The sequence below is a fragment of the Chelonia mydas genome, chromosome 17, assembly GCF_015237465.2.
Source record: "Chelonia mydas isolate rCheMyd1 chromosome 17, rCheMyd1.pri.v2, whole genome shotgun sequence".
NCBI classification, from domain to species: domain Eukaryota; kingdom Metazoa; phylum Chordata; order Testudines; family Cheloniidae; genus Chelonia; species Chelonia mydas.
Window position 1 is genome coordinate 15,459,718 of NC_051257.2, and position 27,504 is coordinate 15,487,221.

Here is a 27,504-nt window from a genome sequence, read left to right on the forward strand (position 1 = left end):
GATCTGCCACAAACTGAAATTATGAATTGGGGTAATAAAAGCAGGGCACTGGACCCTTTTGGATTTTGCCTTCCCAATTGTGAGTCTTCAAAAGCACTATGAACATTCACTGAGGAAGAGGTGGAAGAAAAATCCTAAGAATGAAGTGATGAGCTTGAATAATAGATTGTGCTGCCTCCTTCTAAGCCTGCTCACCTTCTCTTGTGATCCTCTCAGTATTCAGGAGCAAGGAAGGGTCTCTGGGAGGTCTGACTGCCAATAGCCCAGAAATGAAAGCAACAAACCTGTTCTGAGGCGCAAAGCACCGTTGCCACTAAGTGCTTTCAAAGGTGCTTCACACTTCTGAGAATCACAAAAAAAGGAGCCAAGGTTATTTGGAGCATCATAGAAGCAGCTGGCAATAATGGGCCATCCCTAGGTATTCTGCTTTAGAAACTGGTCTTTTTATGAACGCTGAGGCTGGCTTAGGGCTGAGAAGAACCATTCCAAGGGGACATGAAATGCCCAATGCTACCTTGAATGCACAGTGAAAATGAGAGATGGCAAAGCCAAGGCATTAGTGACAAGAGGGTAAATAAAAAACTTCAGTGTTAGCAAAGGCAAATGCAAGTTTTTTCTGGCTGCTAGGGTTCCTAACCAGAATTAAAAATCAAAGCTTGTAACATTACAGTTTTGGGCGAGGTTTCAGCATCCCTTACTCATATCCTGGGATACAAGTGGTGGGTGAGAACCCAAGACGAAGTCCTGTTAATGCAACTGGAAGTGGGTGGGAGTTGAGGATGCTCTACTTTTTGCAAAGTCTCTTTCAAAGAAAGTTCAAAGCTATGACTCTGGCCCTGGTCCAGGAAAGATGAAGAAGCTGCTTATGTTCCATTGACTTAAATGGGAAGCACATGCTTCGCTATAAACATGTGAGTAATCCCATCCCTGTTCAGCAAAGGAAGCAAGCAAGCAAGCGTTTGCTTGCATGCTTTTCTGAACTGAGGTCTCTATTCTGACCCTGGAACCCAGACTTCCTTAACAATCATGCTCAGGATTTTCCACAGCAAGTTGTGACTACCTTGCAATGGACAACCTGGGAGTTCCCCATGCTATTATACATGATTTATCATATGACAAGTGAAAGGTTTAAGGAATGAACATTTTTAATGATCTCATTCATTTCCAGAGATCCTGCAGTTTCAAATTAGCTCAACCTCACACTCTCCAGACTTCCGCACTGGTCATTCGCAAAGACTCACTGACTGTCAACAAGTGCCCATCAGGCTGAGTTCAAACCCATCAGCCCTGATGACGCCGTCATACCAGCATTCTGATCAGTCTTAAATCTAAAATGCTAGATTGCTGTTTTTCTACTTGGTTGTTGAGATATTTTTGGCACCTACCATGTCTATCCAAGGCGTGTCCAAGGCATGTTTTTCTCTCTCTCTCTTTTAAGGCCTCACTGGAAACTGAAAGGTTATGATAGGGTAGAAAGGAATTCCATCTACTGTATTGTAGTTCATCAACCTAAAATAGAACAAAAATATTTCTTCCTTGGAGTCTGTATTTACCTTAGATGTTACTAAATTAGGTTTTCAATTTTAGTTTGACATGAGTTTATTCTTTAAATGGTATTCAGAAAGTGCTCTCGATTCATAACATTATGGACATAATACTACTAAACATTTATATAGCATTTTCACTGGTGGGTGCTTTAGAAAGGTGAATAAGCAGTAATTACAGCTGAGGAAACAGATGCACATAGAATTAATGACTAACCCAGAGTGTCAGAGGGAGTTAGAGCCGGGAATAGAACCCATGTCTTTTCCTTCCATCCCACTTCGCCTCTGTCGTGACATGGATTGGATGCATCTGTGCTGTTATAACAGCGCCAACTGGCTGAACTATATTAAAGAGCAATTTTAACTAAAATGATGATTAAACACACTTCTGAAAATGGTTAAAAGGCCAGCCTAGATAGCTCATAACCAGAGCATGGGGGGGCGGGGGCGGAAGGGGAGAAAGATTAATGTACTTGAAGTTTTCCCTTAGTATGCATGAAAGCCAGCACAAAGGCACTAATAATCTCTTCAAGCAGAGTATATTTTCCCCTGGGGATAATAGCTCGAGGATAGAAAGAGAATTTTGATATTATATAGGGACATTATCTCTTTTATATGAAAACTAACAATTTCAGTTCTTTCATGCAGGACTAACTACCTTAATCTTACCTGGGTGCTTGCACCTGTGTGAGGAAAATTTAGAAGTGCCAGCAAAATACACTGCAAGGATTCTATCTTAAGTCTCCCAGTTTGCACTTAATTTGCTTTATCACATAGGGATAGGAATTAAAGGCCTTCTCCACAGTTTAGGCAGCTTGCCAATACCTATTTTATAGCAATAAAATATGTACAAATTAAGGAATCTCATGTGGAAAATTCATTCAGCAGCCTCAAAAGCCAAATGAATGGTAATTACTTTGAACACAATGTGGTGGCAATCAAGCAAGATTGGATCATGCTTTTAAATGTATGTCTAAATTTTTAAGAACTAAGATAATTATGAATTATGAAAATAACTCAGACAATGCCACAGCAAAGCTTCTGCCGGTGAAACAAGAGGCACATTCTTTGAGGATCAGAGAGGAAATCATTTCAGCACCTGCACGGGAATAATCAGACATAGTTACTGATTGCTGGACTGATCCTTTTTGTTTCTTCTAGCTATCATTTGACACTTGAGGGTGACTTGAAGTGTTGAAAACAGGGAAGCCTTTATATATATTTACAAATAAGAGCCTATCCTAGCTACAAGAAGCACTGGTAATTCTTTTCAGTTCATATTCACATGTGCCAATGTAAAATTAATGGATCGTAAGCTAAATATGAGTCAACTGTAAAACGGTTGCAAACAAAAACAAAAAAACCCCATCATTCTGAGATGTATTACCAGGAGTGTTGTAGGCAAGACAGGAGAAGTTATTCTTTCGCTCTACTCTGCGCTGATTAGGGCTCCACTGGAGTATTGTGTCCAGTTCTGGGCACCACATTTCAGGAAAGATATGGACAAATCGGAGAGAATCCAGAGAAGAGCAACAAAAATAATTAAAGGTCTAGAAAACATGAGGGAAGATTGAAAAAAAAAACTGGGTTTGTTTAGTCTAGAGAAGAGAAGACTGAGAGGGGACATCACCGTGTTCAAGTACATAAAAGGCTGTTACAAGGAGGAGGGAGAAAAAATTGTTTTCATTAACCTCTGAAGATAGGACAAGAAGCAATGGGCTTAAATTGCAGCAAGGGCAGTTGAGGTTGGACATTAGAAAAAACTTCCTAACCGTCAGCACTGGAATAAATGGCCTAGGAAGGTTGTGGAATCTCCAGCACTGGAGATTTTTAAGAGCAGGTGAAACAAACACCTGTCAGGGATGGCCTAGTCCTAGTCCTGCCATGAGTGCAAGGGACTGGACTTGATGACCTCTCGAGGTCCCTTCCAGTCCTATAATTCTATACCATCTTAGTTCTCTGTTTCTTTTATTGAATCATGAAACTAAGTTTAAAGCTTATCTAGCTACACATCCCTGATTGAAAACATACATATGGGTTCATTTTTCAAGGGTAAAGTTTGAACAGCTTTGAAGCAATATAAACTTTTACTCTTCATATGATGGGCAAATATTACTATATTTGCTCTTTTCTTGTATTATCCCTGGAAACCCTTTTGTTCCAGGAGTCAAGTCAACAGAACAGAATTGGATTCACGTCAGATCATGTAGAATTCACAAATGAAACTCTAGGGAAGTGGAAAAGGCATTTTTTCTCCCGTAAATGAAAACAAAACTGTCAAGGCGCTAGTCTGTATGCCGTGGTGTTGTAGCTGTCAGTCCCATGATATTAGAGAGACAAGGTGGGTGAGGTAATACCTTTTTATTGGACCAACTTCAGCTTTTTAGGTATTTGTTTGTGTTTGTGTCCCCCTCCCCCTGGCGTGTAACTACTGTCTAGTAGGAAGAATATTATTGTTACTGTATATGGTATTAGTTAGTCCATAACTGGAACACTGCATCCGGTCCTGGTATCGACATTCAGAAATGATGTTGATTAATGAGAAAAGCTTCAGAAAAGAGCTATGAGAATGATCTGAGGTCTGGGAGAACCTGTCTCACAGTGAGAGACTAAAAAAGCTCAAACTATGCAGCTTATCAAATGGAAAATTCAGAGGTGACTTGATCAGGGTCTAAAGTATGAACAAAGAGGAAATATAGTAGAGAGCTCTTCAGCCTAGCAGCCAAAAGCATAATAAGGCCACTGACTGGAAACTGAAACTAGACACGTTCAAATTAGAAATAAGACATCATTTTTTAATAGTGAGGGTAACTAACTACTGGAACAATTTGTCTACAGATGTGGTGGATTCTCCATCACTTGAAGTCTTTAAATCAAGACTGGATGTTTTTCTAAAAGAGACATGCTATAGCTTAACCAGAAATATGGGCTTGATTGCTTGGTAAACTTCTATGACCTGTGTTATGCCGGAGGTCAGACTAGATGATCATAATAGTCTCTTGACCATAAAAATCTACGACTCTGTGCTTTAGTTAAATGGAATCAGCAAAAGGAAATAGCTGAGGGGGGAGCTTTTCAAAGGTGAGTTAGGCACCCAACTTTCATTGACCATCAGTGGGAGTTGGGAGCCTGATTCCCATGTATGACTTTGAAAATCTCCCTCTAGAAGCGTCCAGCATAATACACTCAACTACATACAAGTGCAAGGCAACAGCTTTGACCAATGATTCATTGCATGTTAAGATTGGGGTGTATGAACCTTAAAGGGTTTTGATAAATTATATTTGGTCGGCCTACATACACTCACCAGGATAGACAGGATCCCAATCTTATCAAAACCACCCAGATTTCTTAAACCTGTACAACTGGCCTGAGAGTCTGAGGACAGGCGTTGTCTCAGGTGGTTTCTCGTATTTCTGCTTCTCTGTAGGATAACACTACTGCAAGAAGAGCCTCTCTCAGGACTGGTTTAGGCAAGAGAATTTTAGTAAAATATTCCTACCACTGGTTCAGCTGTACTACTTTGAGTATCTTTGACGACCCTGCCTACAGCATGGATAAAAATACCAGAAGCCACTAGAGTCTTATCTATGCAAAGACTGCAACAGAGCCATGATGGTAGACCCCATCGTGTATCTCAGGTATTTATATGCCCCCTCCACCCCGCAATCACACTAATATCTGAGCACCTCACACCCTGTAATGTAATTATCTGCACAAACCTCTGTGAGGTATGGAAGGGCTATTACCTCAATTGTACTGATGAGGAACTGAGAGACTTAGTGGGAATATCCTGTTGAAATTCTCTCTTGGGAAAGTCTGAGGTTTCAGCATTTCCACTTGCCAGGCCCAGCTGGAATGTGAGAATGAAGTGAGATCATGGAAGAGTGAACGCAAAATGTATTTGTTAGGGGAAGCTAACAATGTTTGGCTCAGATTTTAGGATGAAGCGCCCAGGAGTCTGGACGGTTAATTTTATCAAAGTAAGTTCACTCGTCCCGAAATGAGACCTCAATCTCTCTCTCTTTGATCACCAAGTGTACGAGCTTTCTTGATATACGTACACTGCACACAACATTCACCGCTGTGGGCCAGATACATCCCTGGTGTAACTCCACTAAGTCAGTCAAGTTCTACTGAGATGATTTTTGTCTCTCAAACTCCACGTAGTTCCTCAAGAGCAGGACTCTTGACCACTAGGAGCCGATTTTGAATTATTCCTGCAACATATGTTGTACTAAAAAAAACAATGAGGAGTCCGGTGGCACCTTTAAAGACTAAAAGATTTATTTGAGCATAAACTTTCGTGGGTAAAAAACCCACTTCTTTTGATGCATGGAGTGAAAATTACAGATACAGGCATAAATATACTGACACATGAAGAGAAGGGAGTTACCTTACAAGTAGAGAACTAGTGTTGACAGGGCCAATTCAATCAGGATGGATGTGGTCCACTCCCAATAATTTATGAGGAGGTGTCAATACCAAGAGAGGGAAAATTGCCACCGGACTCCTCGTTGTTTTTGTGGATACAGACTAACATGGCTACCCCCGATATGTTGTACTACAACTCTGCTATATTATATGAAACTGACCGGGTCCTACCCCTTCCTTTATAAGATTAGTGTATGTCCAGTCTAAGAACCAGTTATTGAAAAACAGTAGAATCACCTAAAGGGACAAGATTGGCAGGAAATCTACCCTCCCTCTCCACTAGCTGAAGGGAGTGCTGAGAAAAGGAAGGGTAAGGGAAGGACTGTTTTGTGATTAAGTTATCAGAGGTGTATCCAAAAACCTACATTTATTCCCAGCTCTGCCAGAGACCGGACTGTGGCACCTTAATAATAATATTTTCGTTGTGAAATCAGTATTATACTCAGATAGTTTGGATTAACAAGATAACAGATACCTGGGTAAACCTCATTGTCATCAAAACAAAGTTGATTAAAGATGGATGCTTTCTGAGAATATATAAAATACAGGTCACTTACGATTTATTGTACTTCACTGGCAACTCTGACTGTCCATCTGGGTAACAGTAGTTCTCCAGCAGAGTATTCCACTGGCACCTGGTCATGCAGCTAGGGAGATTACTGCAAAGAGTTAGGTGTAGTTGGAAGGATGAAGAGCTAACTTCTTTGTGTGTAACAAGCTGCACTCACATAAGCTTATCTAAACTACTCTAGTTTTGTGAATAATAGATTTTGCAGTTTGTTGTCAATTCTGAGTTTGTATTTTAGATTGCTTTAGGTTGAGTGGAACATTTTGTTTTGACAAAATTGAAATGTTTTGTTTTTAAAAGTTTGCGATTGTTTCAAAATTTCCTTTTCTTTGATTATAAATACCAGTCATTTTAAACAGAAAAATCCAAATACTTCATTTGAAAAAGGTCAAAAAGAAATGTTTTGATTTTTTTTTTTTTGGTGGGTTTGTTTTTTAGTTGACTGAAACAAATGGTGAAACTAACATGAAGTTGTGAAAGGTTTTGATGTTGCTGAATCTGCATTTTTCACTGAAAAGTTTTATGAAAAACTTTGCCCAGCTATCATCTGAATAGAAACTAGGAAAGCACTTTAATACAACAAAGAACCTTTTAAAAATACGTTTTCTTATAACCATTTCATTTCTTAGACTATCTGAAAAGCCTGAAACAACCTATCTGGAAAATTTAGCTCAAATTCTTCCTATGATTCAGTTAATATTTATGTGAATGCTTTGAGATCTATCAGAAGGATTTATATATATGCGTGTTATAAAGGCAACCATACAGAGAGATCACGATCATAGATTCCCTGTTGGACTACAGAGATGCACAGCAGGATAGGACAACTAGAGTAGTATGCAGTACTGTACGTTAAACTTAATGGAGCATGAGACTGGAGTCCTGTTTTGCTGTTAATTACCATATAGGTTTTTAACTACTAGGATAAGGCTTCCAGCCAAAAGTTCCCTCCTGTTTTATGCTGGACAATACATGGGGGAGGTCAGGTTGTGGAGACAGAGTGGCTACAACTAAGCTTCTAGGGATGGGCGTTCAGAAAAGCCAACATTGCTTGAGAATTAGGTTTTGTCTACACTGGCAAGCGAACGACAAAATTTTTGTCATTCAGAGGTGTTTAAAAAACACCACCCTCGAAAGACAAAAGCTATGCCAACGAAAAGCACAGGTCTGAACAGCGCTTTGTCGGCAGGAGCGCTCTCCTGCTGACAAAGCTGCCGCTGCTCATTGGGGGTGGAAGTTATTTTGTCAGCGGGAGAGCTCTCTCCTGCCAACAAACTGGCGACCCTGCGCACCTTTTAGCGGCACAGCTGTAGTGGCTGCATAGTGTAGACATAGCCTAAGTTATCACTGGCCTAAAAAGCGCATGGGTCCAGGGTATCTGGGACATTATTCTAATGTTGTATTTCCCATAAAAGTCTCCCTGGGGCCAAGGCCTTGTTTACACTAGAAAAGTTTTGCTGGTATAGCTATACTAGTGTGCATGCAGTTTACATTGCAAGAGTGCTTTTGCCAATACAGCTTATACTGGTTCCCCAAAAGAAATACAGTATTCCAGAGAGAGATTGTCTTTTGCCACTATAATTGTATCTAGACTAGGTCTTTTGCTGATAACAAAATAAGAGTTCGCTCACCCCTAAGTGACATTCTGTTGGCCAAAGTTTCTAGTGCAGACCTGGCCTGTGTTCCCTCTAAAGTCCTCTTAGATCTTGTCTACACTAGACTTTTTTTCCTGCTCAGATTTCCCTCTGGTAAAAGGAACAGAGAGAGCTTTATAGGAGGAAGGCTCCAATATCTTAATTGTCTCCTCTAGATCGGTATGTCCTAAAAAGGATTGACACTTCTATGGCTACCCGAGAATCCAGATTTTTCATAATTATGATAATACTGGAAGCGATATTAAACTTCGTGCTTCGGGTCTTAAGACAATCTCTAACTATTACAGCACAGGATGAGACCTAAGGTGTGGGGTAGACTGTCCCACACTTGCCTATTGTGAGACTCTTGCACTAATGTTCTGGAGCAAATGTTACTGGCCCCTGTCAGAGACAGGATGGTGGACTAGATGAACCCCGGGGTCTGATTCAGTCAGGCAATTCTGATGATCCCGTCCCGTAATGGACAACACCCATGATTTGGAGGGAGTAGGGATAAAAACTGAAATGTTAAGGTTCGGGTAAGAAGGGCACTGAGCTAGTATTGTGTTGTAATTTTTAATTATTTATGGCATTCAGTGCTAATTGTAAAAAAAAAAAAATAAAAATAAAAAATAAATCATGGGGTGGGGGGAGGGGAAGGAGATGGACTCCTGGTTAAGCACCAGGTTAGTACTCAAAAGTAGGGCTCAGTTCTGTGCTGTGTCAAATTTTTCTGTGTGACCATGGACAAGTCACTTAACTTCTTTGTACCCTCAGTTTATCTTCTGTAAAATACTGCCTCTCTCCCACCCTTTGTCTGCCTTGTCTACTCAGGCTGTAAACTCTGTGGCGCAGGGACTGTCTTACTATGTATATGTACAACACCCAGCACAAGGTGTATGGGGAGATGTCAGCAAACAAGTAAAGTACCTGACACCACTATGGCTTATTGCTAAAAGCAGCCAAGTCAGCAGGCCGTAAAATGGCCATGCAGCAGCCTCAGCTTGACCAAGGCAGGAGGGGAGGGGGTTTGGGGTGCCACAGAAAGGGCAGCTTGACCCCATGTCCTTCCTGATAAGAATTGTGTTGAAATTGCTGATACATGCATTTCATAGAAGAGCAGGATGTGCCCTCAGGAATGTGTCTGACAGGGTCTCAAGGCTGCAAACCCTGGGGAAAAAAACACGCCTGGTTAATCAATAATCAGAAGAAAACCTCTTGCTTGACCGTTGAAACTGCTTGCTTAACAAGTTTTCTTTGAGGGACGTGTCATGCTATTACTTTGTATAAACAAAGGGGGAAAAGTTTGAGGTAGTGGGACTCTTCGGGACTGGACTCTCCCTCTGGATGCATCTTGTGTTCCCCACCGGCAGACGGGCTGCCGCTGTGCCACTCTAGAGCCACGTTCAGCTTCAGTAATTATTGAGGGTTGGGGGTGTTTTATTAACCTGTTGTGGATATGTGTAAGTGCTTGAGACTAAAGTGTAGCTTTAAGTGAAAGCACTCTTGTGTTGTCCCATTTGTGCCAGCTATCTATCGATCAGACGGCTGTGTCTCCCCGGATTTATTTCCTGACACCACCTCGTATAGAGTAAAAGTTACCAGGAGCTTTAGGTTGAAAGAACTCTGGGTAACAAATGGGAGTCACTCTGCTGGAATACAACTAATAAAAATTTGTGTGTGTTTGTGTATACACACACACTTTGTACCGTGCACCCTGATTAGAAATGCCTATTTTACATAGGAATTGCCAGACTGGATCCTTGATCCTTCTAGTCCAACGTTGTGTATCTGACAGCGGTCAGCACCAGATGTTTCAGGGGAAGGTTTCAGAAGCACTGCTGGTTATTCTCTTAGCTTCCTACCACTTAGAAGTATTTGAATAATTTAACGGAACAATACAATTGCTAAACTTACACTCCAGTCGAGAATTAAGTATACAATTATTTAATGAAATCCCAATTATTTCCAAAGGGAGCTTTAACACAGGTACCAGCATGGTAAGGTCCAAGCTCTGACACCAATTAAGATAAGATAACAGCTTGTGCATTCACCGATTTTGAAAAGTACCCATTATCTATCGTCATAAAAGGGATGAAAATATCTTGGCTTGCTGTGCCATTAAACTGTCCTTCATACACACTGTTGTATATTAAAAAAAGAGTGGTGAAAAGATTTAAACAAACGCACTGAAACAGGGTATCTCACATATGCCCTTTCTGTCTGTGGAATGGGTTGAACATCTCTCCAGAGTTCCCCTGGCCTACCTTGCCAGCCTAACACCGTAGTGCCTACCAACAGAAGTGATGAATAGAGACAATCATTACCACATGATGGGACGTTTACTATATCTGTTGTCTCAAAGGCTGAGGTAATTTTGCAACAGTGATAGGTTAGAATACAAGCCCACTTCTTGTGCTTTACGTGTCTCTTGTCTAGTCTGATAACTGGAGATGGATTGTCACCAGCTGGGGTGACTGACACCGGTCTGACTTACATTCACAAATTTCGCCTATAGATTACTGAAAGGATTTATTTGGTGGATGAACTGGCCTCACAGAACTACACAGCAGGGGGAGTGTTGAAAGTCTTGGTGTGTGCAACTTGCTGTAGTTTTTGCAAGAGTTCTTTACAACTGGTTGAATTTTTTCATATCTGAAGCCTTTTCCCTACACAAATGGGTCTTTTTACTCACAATTGGTAACTTGCACAAAGTTGTGTTTGAAATTTTCCAGTCTTTTTTTACAGAAAGCAAAAATTGCAAAATGTTTTGAATTTTTGGTTGTGGGTGTGGGGTCCTGTTTGTTTGCTGCTGGTTTTTTGTTTTTTCCCTTGTAATCACTGAATGCAGTGGAATGAATGATGTCTGGGGGATTTTAAGACTTTTTTTTTCCAATTTTTTTCATTTTAGAAGTGTTACAGAATGCTAAAAGGAAAAATGAAACTCTTTTAGTGTGTGTGTGTGTGTGTGTGTATATGTGTGTGTGAGAGAGAGAGAGAGAGGAGAAAAACCCTTAATTTTTTTTTCACTGAGTGGTAAAAAGAGGGCCTGAGGCTGGGAAGGGAGGGAATTCCAATTTTTTTTTTTAAAAGAATGAAAAAATGTTCCATTTCCACTCCTGCACAAAGGAAATCACTTCCAAATGTTTCCCAACATTTTCACATGTAGATTTGCTAATCTAAAACACAAACTGCACTTCTCCTTTATCCTCTAGCATGCCAGTTTAAGGATGTATTTCCTTAGAGATGTGTCCTATGTCATCTTCTCTCAAAAAAAGAACAGGAGGACTTGTGGCACCTTAGAGACTAACAAACTTATCTGAGCATAAAAAATCTACCCTTGAAACCCTCATTCCCTTACAGCAATAAAATAATTTCTTTTGGAAGAAAGTTTTGATTCTACATCATGGGAGCTATTAAATTCCCAAGAGTCACTCCCTTTTTGTTCCACCACATCTACTTGAATTTTTATACACACAGCAACAGCAAATTCAACCTGGTGTCTCCATGTTTAAAAATTCCCATTAGATAAGCAGTTATCTCTGAACTGTAGTTTCTGATGCGCCCAGTGTTCTGTTAAGTAAAGTAAAGACAAGCATCACGCTGAAGACAATATCTTAAAAAGACCACAAAATGCCTCTTCATCGTATATTAAAAGTGGCAGACAATGCCTTGACTAAGGGAGGAAAAGCCAAGGAGCTTGCAAGGGTAATTCATGTTTCACTGCTAACAGACAAGGGTTCTGATTTTTTTTCTTTCTTAATTTAAATCGCTCTGCATTTCACAGAACAGATACCAAAACTGATTCTGCTCCTTCAGGCTAAATGTGTGAAAATGCTGAATGACGGAATCACCTAAGGGCAATAAATCTGCCAAGTGTTTTGTTAAACAGCTATTCAGTTTGAAATGCATCTCAGAGTACTAGAATAACAATAGGCTATTGTACTGTATGGTACATTAATTATATAGTTGACAAGAAAATTACCCTTCAAATCAACATTAGTAAAAACTTCACTAGATCAGTTTTGCTCTACCGTTAAATATATTGTCATCCAGAGGTTTTACCAGCCTCTCTTCACAATTAAAATTTAACCATCATGGCCATCAAATGTTTAAGGGTGACTGCTTTGGTATATCACCAGATACTGTTGCCACCTTCCTAAATGTTAATGTTTATGAGAAAAACAATACTGAAGAAAGCCAGAACTAGTAAAAAGCAGATTCGCAAAGCATGTAGCCGCTATAGTAAGAGTTGCTTGAATTTGTCACGTATGTATACCCTAAAATATCTACTCTTGCAGATGCTGATAATCAATCTGAAGGAGAAGCATCAGTGTTTAAAACACTCTCCTCACACAAGTGGAATGCCAAGTCTCAGAGGCAACACAAAGATATTGGGTTTTTTTTTTCCCCAAACTAATTTACAATGTCTAAATGCTGCCAGGCTGTGAACAAAGTACATGGTTTCTATAGGCAAATTTCTCCTTTCACATCTTCCATGGCAGCACTTGAATACCCAAATTTTCAAAGTGCATATGCCCAGCACTAAATGTGTGTACAAAAGTCAGGGTTGTGCAAAGGTATGTATGCATACGAATACCTGACTTGCATGTTCTCAGCTGATGCTGGATGCATGCAAGACAGCCATAAGCAAGTGCACCCCCACTTTATCAATTTCAGGCTATATTCTCAAAACTGTTCTTCCTACTTATATTGTCCGTTGGCACCAGTGCAAATGCTGTACATGCAGAGAAATAGAATATCTAAGTTGATCACAGCCCTGCAAGTATGACAGGAGAATTTTGCTGTATAATATTTTGATTTAGTATGAGACAAGTATATTCAGGGTGTGTGTGTGTGTGTGTGTGTGTTTAAAATAAAAGTTTGCATGAAAAAAGTAGTTCTTGAATGTGGTCAGTTTCCAAAATGCCATATTCAGGTTTTTTTTTCTTTGTTAAAATCCTCCAAAAAGCATGAGTAAATTCCAAATAGTGAGTTCCCAGCACTGACGGAGAAAAGCAGATTTGGTATTGACATGAAATTAATTATTGATGGGTGTTCATTTGCGGTATTTGTAGATAGCAAAGAAATACTCCAGAACTGCTAGCTAAATGGCAGAATTTTAGTGCAATGTCACTACTCTGAATACTGAACAATGAATGTCATTGTTTTTTGGCAAATGATTTGACAGGACTAATCTGATTACAAAAGAAAATACATTACACATACAATGTGTAAATTGAATGACTGCTTATAGATCTCTTAACCTCAGTATTGTGCTTCTTATCTGTAGTTTATCAAATTTGGTTTTTTTTTTCCCTGGGTTAATGTAATAAAACTTCTTAAAACCACACAATTCTCAAGAATGGTACCGCTGAGATTTGCCGTCATGGCCTGTGGTGGTTTTTAGTTTTAAAAATCTTTTCTTTTTAATATTGCCTGTAAATAAATTGTTCACATACATATACCTTCAGGACTAAATACATACTTAAGGATACTTCACATTCTTCAAGTATTGCAAATTTACTACTAACATAGATGAATGGACATCATAAAATTATGACTAAGTACTGTAGTTTAAAAAGCCACGCTAGCTTCAACTGTTATAGGACCCATTTCAGGAAAGCATTTAAGCATTGCATTACAGTCAATGGGACTTAAACATGTGCTTAAGTGTCTTGCTGAGTAGAGAGGTGCTTACATACAGGTCTGATCCAGAGCCTACCGAAATCAATGGGAGTCTTTCCATTTACCTCACTGAGCTTTGGATCATATGTCTTAAAGCGCTTTTGTGACACCAATGGACCCCAGTCAAACGGACTGAACTTAGGACCTCTGAAGCTTAGTGTATGTGCCTCTAATGCATGTGCTAAAAGCCACGTGGCTCTTAGCTGAGGCTGTAGCAGCCACATCAGTCTCTAGATGCCACAAAAGAGGGACAGAGCACCAAGCAGGCAAGGGTTACACTTTGCTGAATTGAGCTGATAAGGAAGTCTTCCTTAATAAATACTCTGAATTAACTCAATCCTTGCTGAAGTTATGGACGCTATCATAATACTGCTAATAATAATAATAAAGAATAAATACCTAAGGGCAGCCAGAGGAATGTTCTTAACAGATCTTCACTTGGAGAGCTCAAATTGTGATATAGTGCATCACTCTGTGATTCGCCATTATACAAAGATGTAACCATGCGGGGGCGTCTGTTGCCATTCACCAATCGGTCTGCTATAAGAAATTACAAAATTGCATTTCACTACAGGCATTGAAGTGACAGCAGGCTGTCTCTTAACCCAGTTAGCAAATTGTATTCTATTCTGATTTCAGCGCAAAGTGAAATCATAATACACACTGAAACACTGTTCGTCGGGGGTTCTCAAACTGTGGTCCACAGACTAGTTATGATCTTGGAAATATTTGCTGGTGATTGATGGAGAGCTGACTGATCACATAGTGTTTTCCTTCTTTCTATCTGCTAAATTACATTAAAAGACTGTTTACAATACTTTAAGGATAAAATTTTCAAAAGTGACAGGCAGTTGGGGACAGTTTATTACAGATATTTACGCTTCTGAAGACACAGACACCTAGTCCTATTCTCAAAAGAGTGTAGACACCTAACTCCCCTCGACATCCATGTTAGGTACCTGAGTGATATAAAAATCCTAGGCACCTAACAACCTTTAAAAATCTGGCCCTTAGGAACATAAGCCCCATTGACATGAAAAATAGCATAGCCTAAGTTGTATTTACAAAAACAACTTGGGGTAATGTTTTCAAAAGCACCCAAGCCTCATCAATAAGACTGAAGTAGGGAGAAGCAGATCTATGAGATTATCTTATAGATTCTCCCTTCCAATTGACACTCTCCATTAAAGAGGTGGCCCATGCTATGAAAGTTGGAAAACCCCTCCTGTACATAAAATATGTAAAAAATTACAGGATAAATTAAAAATCCATGCAGCCCCCATTAACTTGTCAGTTATTTCCATGAGTTACACAGTGAATGACTGCATGGCACACGAGGAGTAGATTGAAGTAAAGCCCCAAATGGTTTGTGTAAATGAAGCTGATATTGGTTCAGGGTTCACTGAGCCATTCAAGCTAAATCTTGAAACCCTTCAGTCTAGTTTCAATCAGATGGGGCTTTGACAGAGTGAGTTTTGGTTCTGAAGACTCTTCTAAGGTTTCTGTTTTCAGAGCTAGCCCTGATTTCTACACCTCAAATTTATTTAGATTTAAATTGGGGTAAGGGTAGATGGACAGATGGACAAGTATTTTTAAAAATTTCCCATGCAACAGGAAGCACATTTACCTGAGCATTTTAATGATGATGCACCTCCACACTGTAGCTCAAACTTGCATTACCAATTGCCAACCAGTTTGCCAGTTGAACGACTGCAAATGTCCTTTGAGCATCCACCATCATCCCAACAAAGGAACTGTGTTTGCTACAGGTTAACTCCTGCTGTCCTCAGTGCTCTGTGTTGTATGTAAATGCAAGTTAAAATTAATGTAAGCTACAAAGAAAGCGACATTCCACAACATACATTAATACTCTGATTCAAAGCAGAGCAATCAAGCACTTGCTGATTTTTAAGAACCTATTTGAATTCCAATGACTTCAATGGGACCTAACTGTGTGCTTAAGTGCATTGCTGAATCAGGGCCTAAAGAAGCAAACTATGATGATTCAAGTTAGCAATACATTCCAATCATAAAAATTATTGTTATTATAGGCAAAAATTGATCATGCAGTGTATCATCCAGTGTCTTCAAAATCCAAATTTAACCCACAGTGCACCATTGTCAACAGTTGGATGGTCTCACTAGTTTAATTCACTCAGTAGAATCTTTATGAAACATTGTATGAAATGTGTGATTATGAGAGAGATGTCAGGTTATAACAAAAGAGAGTATTTAACTACAGTGAACAGAATACAGGAAACAACTTACCCATCCATATTTCAAGCTTTTTGAAGCAGAAGAGAAAACAATCCTATCAGTTAATAAAGAACAAATCCTGTAAACAAACAGCACATTACTGTACCTAAACCAAGAACTCTGCCATTGCAGGGCCATGGGAGGGGGTGTATTGAGAAGAAGAAGAGACTGAAAAGACTCAGTCTTTGCTTATGACTTACCATTAAGTGGAGGGAATCAATCCAGCGCACATTTGGCCAGTCAGGGTCCCTCTAAGATCCCCGAGAGCAATGAATCAGCCTGACATCAGGCCATAATTGGCATTTGGGGCATTAGCCTGTCATGCCATCAGGAGTCCTTCCCAGGTGTAGTCCTAGCAGGACTGTCCCTGTTGATTACAATGGGACCTCAGAGGCTGGTCCAAAGTAATTTATGGCTCACACAATTGTATTAATGGCATGGATATTAAAAGTATCAACTTCTAGACAAGAAAATATTTAACTGGCTTGAAATTAGGAGGTACCTATTTTTCAATCAGTACAGTTACTAAATGGAAATCTGAAATCATTCCAAGAGAGAGACAATGGAAATGTAATAAATAACTATGTATTTTTTAAAAAGAGAAAAATTAAATGATCTATAGAAGGCATGGAGTAGTACACAGACTTTCTGTGAGACACTGGATTTTGATCAATTTTTAACACTGTATTCCTTTGAAGGAAAACACAATAAGAAAATATTTTGCTTATAGATGATTTTCATTGCAGCCACCAAATGTTAATCCTACTGAAAAGTAAATCATTATAATTCTATTAAGCTTTTCATGATACATTCCAGGTACAGTTTGCAAGCCAGTACGGAATGCAAAGTAATAAATCTCATACCTAGAATGCAGTAGTTTCCAATGAAGCTTTAAAAAACAAAGACAAAACAAAAAGCAGATAATCTCTTCAAATTCTCCCATGCTGCCAAGATAAAACACCAGAAAATGTTTGCATTGTCCTGTTGAAACTCTCTCCAAAATATTCAGCATGACAAAAATTAATAATGGTTTCTGTTTTATTCTTATGGGGCTTGCATGCTGCCCCATTGAAATCAAATGTGAAACTCAGACGGAATTCAATGAGGGTAGGATTGGGCCCTTGTTAAGGCTTGGTCAAGCAATATTAACATAAAGAAGGTCTAAATTCACTGTTGATATTATTCACAATGAATAGGCCCACCAGCTCAAGCTCTCTCATACTGAATTCTTCTAGCATCTTATATGCTTAGAGTGTGTTAAAAGATATGCCAGTGCTGCAGCTGTAATTAAGGTTCGGTGAGTTACTATTTCCATTATAAAGCCCGCTTTTCAGGGTTTAATAAGTCTGCAGCTCCAAATCAGATCAGGTTGAAACTTGACATCCAAGTTATCAATACGGAGATACAATTTGTGCTCATCTATTTATCAAAAATATAGTTTACATCCACTCAGCTGTTGCTGAATTACAGAGGTCTAAAAAACATGGGTGTATTTTTTTTTTCAGATGTTCTTTCAGCAGTTTAGAACTTAAACATACTCTGGGGACGTAATTCAGCTCTAATTTAGGTAAGTCTGAGCAACTCTCAGTGAAGTTAACAGGAGAGCCTCCTGTGTTTTGCTTGGACTAATTTAGCCCTACGTGCTCCTTATTTATTGGCAGGAATTCCTTTACATGGAATGCATCCTTTGTGGCACTTTGCCATTTTAAGCAATTTTTGCATGTTTGCTTCAAACACTCACCTGCTAATTCTTAGAGTAAGTGGAATCCAGCAGAATGAGTCATAGCATAGGCAGAGGTTAAGAGTTTGACCTTCTAGCATTGTAGTCAATGCCCTTTAATTCTGTGATATCCTTTTTGAGATGGGAGTGACCAGAGCCACATAAGGTGTAACATTGCTCTATATAATAGCATTATATTTTTTTATGTTAAACTCAAAGTTAAGGGAGACAGAATTATATTATAGTCCAAGAAAAGGAGATGACTGACTAGTACTGGAACTGACAGTTCTGCAGCTGAGTGGAAGTGCTGTATATTCATGCACAAATAATGGATATTGTATGTGTAATTTATACATAAGTTCTTGCATATCTTTCTCCTCTATGAACACTGAGTATTCCAATAAAGATTTCAGAGGGCCACCTGCATGCTGGAGTCTGATTATAAATGACTAGCCAACCATTTTGATTTATCATATCAACCACAGCTGTCTTGATCTTAGCCTCACAGCCATTCTTTATTCTTAGTATGGAAACAGGAGTTACCTCCATCCTGGGGAAGAAATTGTACAACAAATAATTAAAATGAAACACGTGGGGGTGGGGGAAATTTCTTCTTTTTTCTACCAGAAACCAGCTGTATAGAATGTAAAAACGAAAGGAAAATATATCGAATATTTCTCTCTCTCTCTCTCTCTCTATATATATATATACACACACACATACATATATATATATGTATGTGTGTGTGTGTATATATATATATAGAGAGAGAGAGAGAGAGAGAAATATTCAATGTGTATTTAATATATATTTGGCACCCATTGAATTTAATACACACACACACACACACACACACACACACACCCCTATTAAATTCAATGGGTACCAAATTATGTCCTTGACACTTATGTCAAAGGTGTGTGAATTTCAGCGGGATTTAGGTATTTAACTCCCTTAGGCTCCTTTGAAAATCCCAGCATTTGCTGAAAGAGCATAGATATGGCCAGATCCTCAGATGGTGAAAGCTGATGTAGCTCTATTGATTTCAATGTTACAAGACAGATTTAGACCAGCTGAGAATCTGGCCCTGGCAGTTTTCACCTTTTTAAGAGCTCAAAGTGTTTTTGCTTCAGCACAGAGACAGGTGAAGAGTAGAACTCCTCTCCTCACGAACGATCAAAATGAATTTCTTCCTCAGTCATGACAGTGATACCCTCAAAACACCTGACAGTGATTCACTTCTTCCTCTGTTAGCCCAGGCATTCAGTGAGTCCTATCTTGTTTCAATGGAGTCTTTGTGAGAGAAAAGGTAGGTAGTAACAATCTAAATGGAGTGAAAGGATGTCCTGATAAAACACCCAGATGTTGCTTTCTGAACAGTTTTATGTACACAGTATTTCAGCAAAAAGCAGCTCCAGAACCCCACCTTTGTAGTGGTCAACAGCATAAATGCAACTGAAGACTACTGCACTGAAACTATTGGCTATAAATCGGATGTGCATGTCCCAGTGTGTACGAGGGGTATGCCTGACACATATACTTATGAGACTTCAGCAAACCAACCAGAAGAATTACTCTGTATTTGTCAACAAGAAGACAAGCCTACTGTGCAGGGTGATCTTCCTTGTACCAGAGCTCTGACAACACATTAGTTGAATGCAGTTTCATGTGTCCCAGTGGGGAAGGAATAAACAACATAAATATTGCCCCCACAATCCTTTCAGGGCCTTGTGTACACTGGGGAAATTGACTGGCAGACCTATTCCACTATAATTTAGCTATTCTGGAATAGTTTTCCCATATGGACACCTATTCTGAAATAAAAGTGATTTGATTCTGGAATGTTTACTCTGTTGTGTGAATAGAGTAATTATTCTGGAATGTAGTCACATGTATTCCAGAACAGAGTGTCCGCAGAGGGAGCTATTCTGGTCAATTTTCCCACCTAGCAAGTTGATCTGGAAATCATGGACACACTCAGTCTCACAGGGTTTTTCAAATGCATGTAATTTGAAAAACGCAACCAACTGATTTGTGAAGCATCTCCAGAAAAAAGGAGGTGCAACTCTTACAGTATGACTTTCATGGATACAAAACTCCTCTCTCAAAGCTACCAGCACTCCTGGAATACAAGTCTGGTCGGGATGGTGAGTGAGATTTAGCCTCTTCTTCAACTACGCAATGAAATACAGAAGAAAATTTAACATTGTATTTCTTTTCTGAATTTAGATCAGTAGTAGCAGTAGATTCTGCACTATTAAGGTCAAGAGGAATTTTGCCTTTTACTTCAATACAAGCAGGACTGGGACCCTGAAATCTTATGCCAAGAAAAACCTGGTCAAACCACTTAAAAATATTTTAAATATTTTAAACAAATCAAATGAGAAATGGACCTTTTACTACCTATTCTGTAGACGCATATCTGGCAGAGAACAAGGGAGCCAATGATTGTCTACATGATAACACCAACATGGATCTAGTTATCAATCATAATTGGTAACACAATTTATAGGGCATGATGCTGCTCCTACACTCATGAGAACTAGAGTGTCTTTGTTGAAGTCAATGCAGTTACAATAGTGAGAGAGTAGAAAATCAGACGCAGGGATTTTATTACACGTTCCCCCCCGACACTGAGATAGCATTTATTGGCAATGCCTATGAAGGCTAACAATGTTAAAGCACAACAAAATGAGAAGGTGAGCCCATTTAAGTTGATAAAATATCTCAGATGTGTTATGTAATGTTCAATATAGATTTTGATTCAACTTGACCTTTAATGGAATTATCTGTTCCAGCCAGCTGCCGAATATACCTGCTCAATAATGTGTCCAAATTCATTAACCATTTTGTTTTAATAATATTTCATTTTAAAATTTTATCCACACATTAGCTTCATATTACTTATGCAAATATTGGCTTCATGGCTATATTAGCTATAATTCATTATTTTTCCCTACTGGCTCAGTGAAGGAATTTGTAACTTTGGAGTACATCCAGCATTTTTAATTGAAGATAGGGAAGTCTACATTTAGTTAAAATCATTTGCACATACAAATTAAATACAATTAGCATATGATTCTAATATACTTTGCACACTTTGGGCTAGTTTGCGACTTTATCTGTAGCCCAAATGAGGGGTAATGCATGGATGTAGCATCCTAGGAGCAACAATGGCTCTCACAAGGGAAGGGAGGGAAGTATGGCTCTCACAAATGGCACTGAAGGGAATTAATCTGCTTATTGGCCCATTCTGCTTCCCATTCTGCTCTGCTCATCTGTGATGGCTAGTAGGTTGGGGAAGAGCAGAGCCAGGATTCCATCCATTCCCCACATGTCTTTGACCATGCACCACTTCCCTGCATAGGGAAAGATGGAAGTAATGGCTGTACCATGACTAATTTCCGCACATGCACTCAGATTTGGTGATAAAGAGATGCCACCCCATAGACCAAGGGAGCCTCAAAGTTTTGTTGCCAAGTGGCAAAACTAAGGATACTAACGCTGCTGGGGTGGAAAGTTCTTGGGCATCTTCAATCAACCCCATTTCTTTGCATCTCAGAATTAACTTCACTTAAGATATGTATCAGTAAAGGGATATTGCAAATACAGGGCATCTGCAATGGTCAAATAACTGTGTGTTGACAAAGGACCCCTTCTCCTCCTCTACACTCACCTCCATGCAGAATCGGGCCTTAATTTCTCTGAAATATTAAGAAAATCATTTTGAGCATATTTCTTTCCTTGTGTTCTAAATAGGCTTGCATGAATTAAGAACGTATGCATGTTTACTTTATTATGTCCCTAGTCACATAAGGACTCTGGGTATCTTCCCCATCTCCTAGAGAACAAGACATTTTAATTAGCCAATTATATTAGTAAAAAGCAATCTAATTTCTAGGTCAAACAATAGTGTGGCACAGATATTAAAATCAAATTAGTAAGATGTACCAGTGTTTCCCTTTAGCATGCAAAAATGACCTCCTGTGCAGATAATCAGCCTGGTTTCTCTGAGGTTATCTGTGGCAATGAAAAACACAAGTGCAACAAAATAACGAGCATGGTAACAGGTATATGAATTACTCCCTCCCGTCTCTCTGCCTTCTAACCGTTCGGATTTATATAAGAGTATTCATGTCTTTTTAATTATGTTTTAGCATGCTTTAGAAAAACCTATCAAATAACCCAAAATACTGACAAAGGAGAGGAACACTGCTCTTTCGGTCATCAGACTGGGGCTCAGATTTCAACATTGCCATTGACTTCCTGTGTGACCTTGGGAACGTCACTTGATCTCTCTGCGCCTCACCTCCCCAGCTGTAAAACAGGAATAAATATTTCTCCTGCTCTCTCTCTCCATCTTGTCTATTTCAAGCAATAGGGCAGGGAATGGTGCACTGGTATGTATTTGTGCGGGAGCTACTACAAGGAGCTCTGATCTTGACTGGGACCTCTGAACCATACTTGAGTATAAATAAATAATCCAGGCATTTACAACTTGCTCTGTCGAGGCAGGTGATTCCTCCCTACATCATGGCTGGTATTAGCTATTGCAGCTGTCATGTGTTGGGAATACACAGGAACACTAAAGCTCGATCAGCAACGTAGTGGGTGAACAAGAGGGCTGTACCGATGGACTGGCCCAGTTCAATCATTCCAGGGAGCCAGTGCCTGAGAACAAATCTCCCTGCCAGTGTCCTTAGGAGCCTTGCTATAATGTACCCTGGCCCTGCGCGGTGACAAGTGGCAATGCTGGTCAGTGCAGCATGTTGCGTGGTCCAGTGAATGTGCAAATCTTAAGCCACCCGTAAGTGGGGCCCAGAAAGCTGTCTGAGGAGAAGTGCAAGAATTGCGTAACTGTTCTTTTGATGACGATGGTTAGTGTTTGGTAAACCAAGTCCTCAGCTTTATTCCAGTGTCACCCTACCTTCACCATCTGCTTGCTATCAATAGGATCAGTGACTACAGCTGCCACTACGTTGAACCCCTCATCGCACACACCATTTCCATTACAAACCAATTACAGAACCTTCTCCTTCAGTATAACTCATGTTCCTGTTTGCACCAGTACATTCAATTACTCCAAACTCATTGCGAAATAGTGATTACAGGTAAAATCCTTGTATTGCTCTTTCCCTCAGAATTGGCCTTTTTAAAGATACCCATTGTTAGAGGGCCAGATCATCAGCTGAGGTAAATTGTCATCACTCCACACCAGCTAAGGCTTTGCTCCTTGACTTTCACAGTCAGGACTTCAGGATTTGACCCACTGACTTTTAAGAGAGAGTTTTGCGTAAGTAATAATGGAGTGAAGATTTCAGGATTTGGTCCACAGATTGTAAGATCTTTTGGGAAGTGACTGTGTTGTGTCTTCTTCTAACTTAGCATCTCTAAATAACTATACATAGGTATGTATGTAAATATGGTATGAACATTATTATTATTGAGTTTTTATCAACAGAAGAAAACATTGTTTTACCATTTCTCTCTCTAATGGAAGAGTTTGATCCTTTATTCTAAAATATAAAAACAAAATAAAGGGAGAGATGATCCTGAAGCCTTGAGTCGGTTTTTATCTGTTCAGGCGATACTCTCACTGAAGTCAATGGAAGTTTTGCCAACTTTTCTAAAGTGACAAGCAATTCTGCAAGTCCCATTTAAAACACCTCACAAAAGCTAGATCCGTAGAAAATGCTGAACACCCACTGTGTGAAAATCCGGCATTTTGAAGGTATCTGAAGTTGGGAATCCAAAAATAGAGGTATACACAATAACTAGTCACTTTTGAAAATTACTCTCAAAACTAAAACTAAAGGTTGGGTTTTGTTGTTGTTGTTTTGTTTGTTTTTTTAAAGTTCTCAACAAAACTAAAAACTTATTCCTTGCTGCTTTGTGCCAACAGTCTCTGTTCCACAGTGGTATTGCCTGACAACGGTGTGCAGCAACTGAATCTATTTGAAAAGCAATCTGGATTTGTCTGAATAAGACATTTATCCTTCAAAGGCCAGGGCAACAGAGCACTAGGCCTCTGAAAACTAACAGATCAATTGTGCTTAACCCTTGAACTACGAATCATTATTACATCTTCCACGGGTTCTAAGGTGTAAAACCTCTTCTAAGCACACCAACAACAAAGTCTGCCATACAGTAGAACAGCCGAAGTGGAAGAAATATGTTAACAACTACTGTAATGGGCAATTGCCTGCAATCTCAAGATATACAGCCCCTATTTCTACAGTGCACCATATGCTGCATTAGCTTGATCCTCAAAGTAAGGTTTTTACTCAGATGTGAAGTAATTGTTTCCCTAACAACACATGACATCAGGGAAATGCCCAGGATTGATACTGACACATTTCTAATCTGTTCTAATGTATAAGGTGAATAATTTCCTTAAACGATGTGGTAGCTCTTAAAGGTGCAGTCCCTCCACAGTTCTGAAGCCAAATTTAATCTATATTACAAATTACTGTTCCAGAGCTAAAGGGATAAATTCTGCTTCCCTGCTTATTTGGAATAACGTGTTCCAGCTGTATTTATTACATTGCTGAACTGAAAGTCTGAAAGCACTTATAGTCAAGAAGAGCATTGATAGCAATGCAAAACGTCCCCACTGCCATTCTGATGTAACCATGCTTCACGTTTTCTGTTATTTTTCTGAAATGAATGGAGTTGTAGATATTCTTTTTCCTGAAGGAGCACAAGATCCTTTTATAAATTTCCAGTCCAGTACTCCCTGCTCTAACATCATGCAGTATGCCACTTAGCCAGCCGCCTTACCGTTCACATAATAAATGAAAACATTAGCGTTATGCACTGGATTAAACCAAATATTCCAGCAGAGACTGATTAAAGACCTCTCTTCTATGATCCCTTACTGCCAAAAACACATACAGAGAGAGATCCAAAGTATTTCTGAAAGTCACTGGTCTCCCAGCACATGATCTTTTGGTCATATCTGCTCCTGCTAAATAACTATCATTAATATTTTTAATTGACCGTTTCCGAAGATGAATTAATATTGGTCTCAATTCTAAAACCTAAAGATCTTTTTCAGACAATGGCAGTATTTTTTACACCCACTGGAGAACACAAACAAGAACATTTAAACGTACCGTAATCATTTCTTCAGTGATTTGCTAGGTACTATAGATAAATGATTCTAAATTTACAGCTCACTATATCTTCAAGAAATGGACATCATTGCCGTATTTCACATGAGAGGCTGACTTTTCCCCTTCCTTTGAACCATTTTCTTTGTAAAGCAGTCAGTAAGAATTTTCCTCAGTTCCAAAAGGTGGCCCTGAGTTTGCTGCATTTTTATTCTGGTCATCTCAGTCCCTCCTTCAAGTCATAATGGTGGCACAGATATTAAAGACTAGTGCTTATGATCACCCATGCTTACAGTTACTCACATAACAGGACGTGCTGACAGAAGCATATTAAAGAGATAGTAATCACTGACTTCTTTATGCTGGGTTCTTTATGTTTGAACAATCTTTCCCTCATTTTATAGGGCACTTGCATTTTGGACATTATGATATGTGTAGGTTTTGAAACCCGATGGCTTTAAAAATGTTCTATCGGAACCCTTTGCACATATTGAAGTATAAAGATTCTGGGCCAAATTCTCTAATGGTGTAAGTTCATTATTAACACCAGCTGGGAAGATTACCCTTTGTATGCCAGACATGTTAGCGCAGGCAAGAATGCACTGGTATTGAGTTTAACCACTGCTTGCATGCAGTCAATAACAGATTAATCAAGAGAAGCAGCTTTAAGGAAGTCCCAGCCAGTCAGAAGAATGGCATGCTACTCACGATCTGAGGTCTAAAGGTTGCAGGAAGTAAAGTCCAAGAAAAGTGGGGTGTCCTCAGGTTTCTTCAGTGGAGCATAAACTAGGAGGTCAAGGGAAATAAAACGCTATGGGTTCAAGCTGCACAATCTGGATCTCAAATGCTCCAAAATTCAGCGTTCAGCCCTCTGATTTGGTATTGAATCCATCTCAGTATTTAGCTACAAAGTGTTTTAACAAAGAATGCTAAATTACATGCAAGTCACATTAAGAACAATCAGTCCCATATGATAGGGAACCTAATAGTTCATAAATGAGATGCAAATTCATTTTTACGGGTGCACTATAATAAGCCAATTATTTCAGAGCTCTTCAATTATGCAGTTTCAAAAAGCAGAATTGCTTTAAACTTTAAAAAAAAAAAAAAAAAAGTGCAGCTTTTGGTTTTTTCCAGATCTTTCAGGGGGAAAAAAATACATCTGCACTACAACCAGCACAAAAAATACAGGCCAAGTCACCAGCATGAGAAACACAAACATAAAAGAATAAGCCAGCTGGCAAACCACAAACATAGCAGAAGTGCAGACAATGGGCCATAAGTATCCCCATCAATTAGAGACACTCAGTAGCCCATCCTATGGCAAATTGCTATAGCTATTATGATCTGCTATCTTAACACTATGGAACCTTTGCAGCCTGATTGATATATTGGGTATGTGTAGAAATGGTGCTGTGGAAATAACTATACACAATCAAAGAGGCCTTCTGCAACTTTTGGCATTCAAGTCTGGAACAGAGCTCATTTTCCTTTACAAAAGGTAGATTTATGACTGCCAGTAGTCTCTCCCTCTCCTTTCTCAGCCAATGGTCTTGTATAAAGCAAAATAATAACCTTACTACATGACAAACAAACCCAGCCAATTTGGTCATATCTATATTCCGTATCCTTGTGAGACAGGTTCGGCCAAGTGATCTACCCACATAAGGAAGCCTTTAGCATCCTCTTGGCTTCACAGTAACAGATTCATCTCAGTAAATTACATATAAATACCCTCTTCATTTTAAATTAGGCCTTGGGCTGCCTTCTCACAAAAGGCGCACCAACACTGAAACGTTCTTATCTGAAACCTCTTGCACTCTTGTGGTTCAGAGAAAGCGAACCTGGAGAATGCTCATTTTCAATTTGCAAAACCAAAACCTCCTCCTTTCCACGGTTGACACTCAGTTTAGTCCCAAAGCGCCACACAACTTTTATGTCCCTTCATTTTTATTACTGACAGTTATTGACATTGGTGGCAGAGGGAGAATCCGGAACCTGAGATTACAGAAAGAGTTATCTGAAGTGAAGGAATGAATCCCTCAACATTTTAAGGTCTGCAGAAGTAATTTTTGCACATGTTCTTCATTGTAGTGCTTTGTCATATATAATGCTCCTCTTTTAGGCCTTGGCAAGTGCAGAGTTATGGCCCGCCTCCCCACCTCTGTCATCCATAGATCTCAAAGCGCTTTCCAAAGGAGGTCAGTATCTTCCACTGAAAGTCCATGGAGTTCAGCACCTAACACCCACAGGCCCATTTGCTACATGCAAACTTTACTCTCAGTGCACTAGACAAGATGATAAAATCAGTCTCAACAGGAAGGAGATCTGAACCGAGTTTGCAGTGTTACCCTCAGTTTGTTCCACTGATCATTCTTATTATCTGTATTACCTGGGAGCCCTAGGACCCCATTGTACTAGGCTCCGCACAAACACAGAACAAAAAAAGAAGCTCCTTATCCCATAGAACTTACAATCTAAGCGAATCCAGCCTGATCTTTGGTGTAGCCTTGAACGCTGAACTGAGTACACATATCCACAGTAACTT

At 39.4% G+C, this 27,504-nt stretch overlaps 1 long non-coding RNA gene across 6 annotated transcripts in view; it reads left to right on the forward strand.

Annotated features, from left to right (window-relative positions):
• Window positions 1–27,504, forward strand: part of LOC119563866 — a 121,661-nt gene that overhangs the window by 74,668 nt on the left and 19,489 nt on the right. Inside the window, exon 2 of one of the 6 annotated variants that reach the window (XR_006286239.1) lies at window positions 23,429–23,605. The exons of the other annotated variants lie outside the window; for them this stretch is intronic. This is a non-coding gene — a long non-coding RNA (uncharacterized LOC119563866). The remainder of the gene's footprint in view (window positions 1–23,428; window positions 23,606–27,504) is intronic. 6 annotated transcript variants of the gene reach the window in all.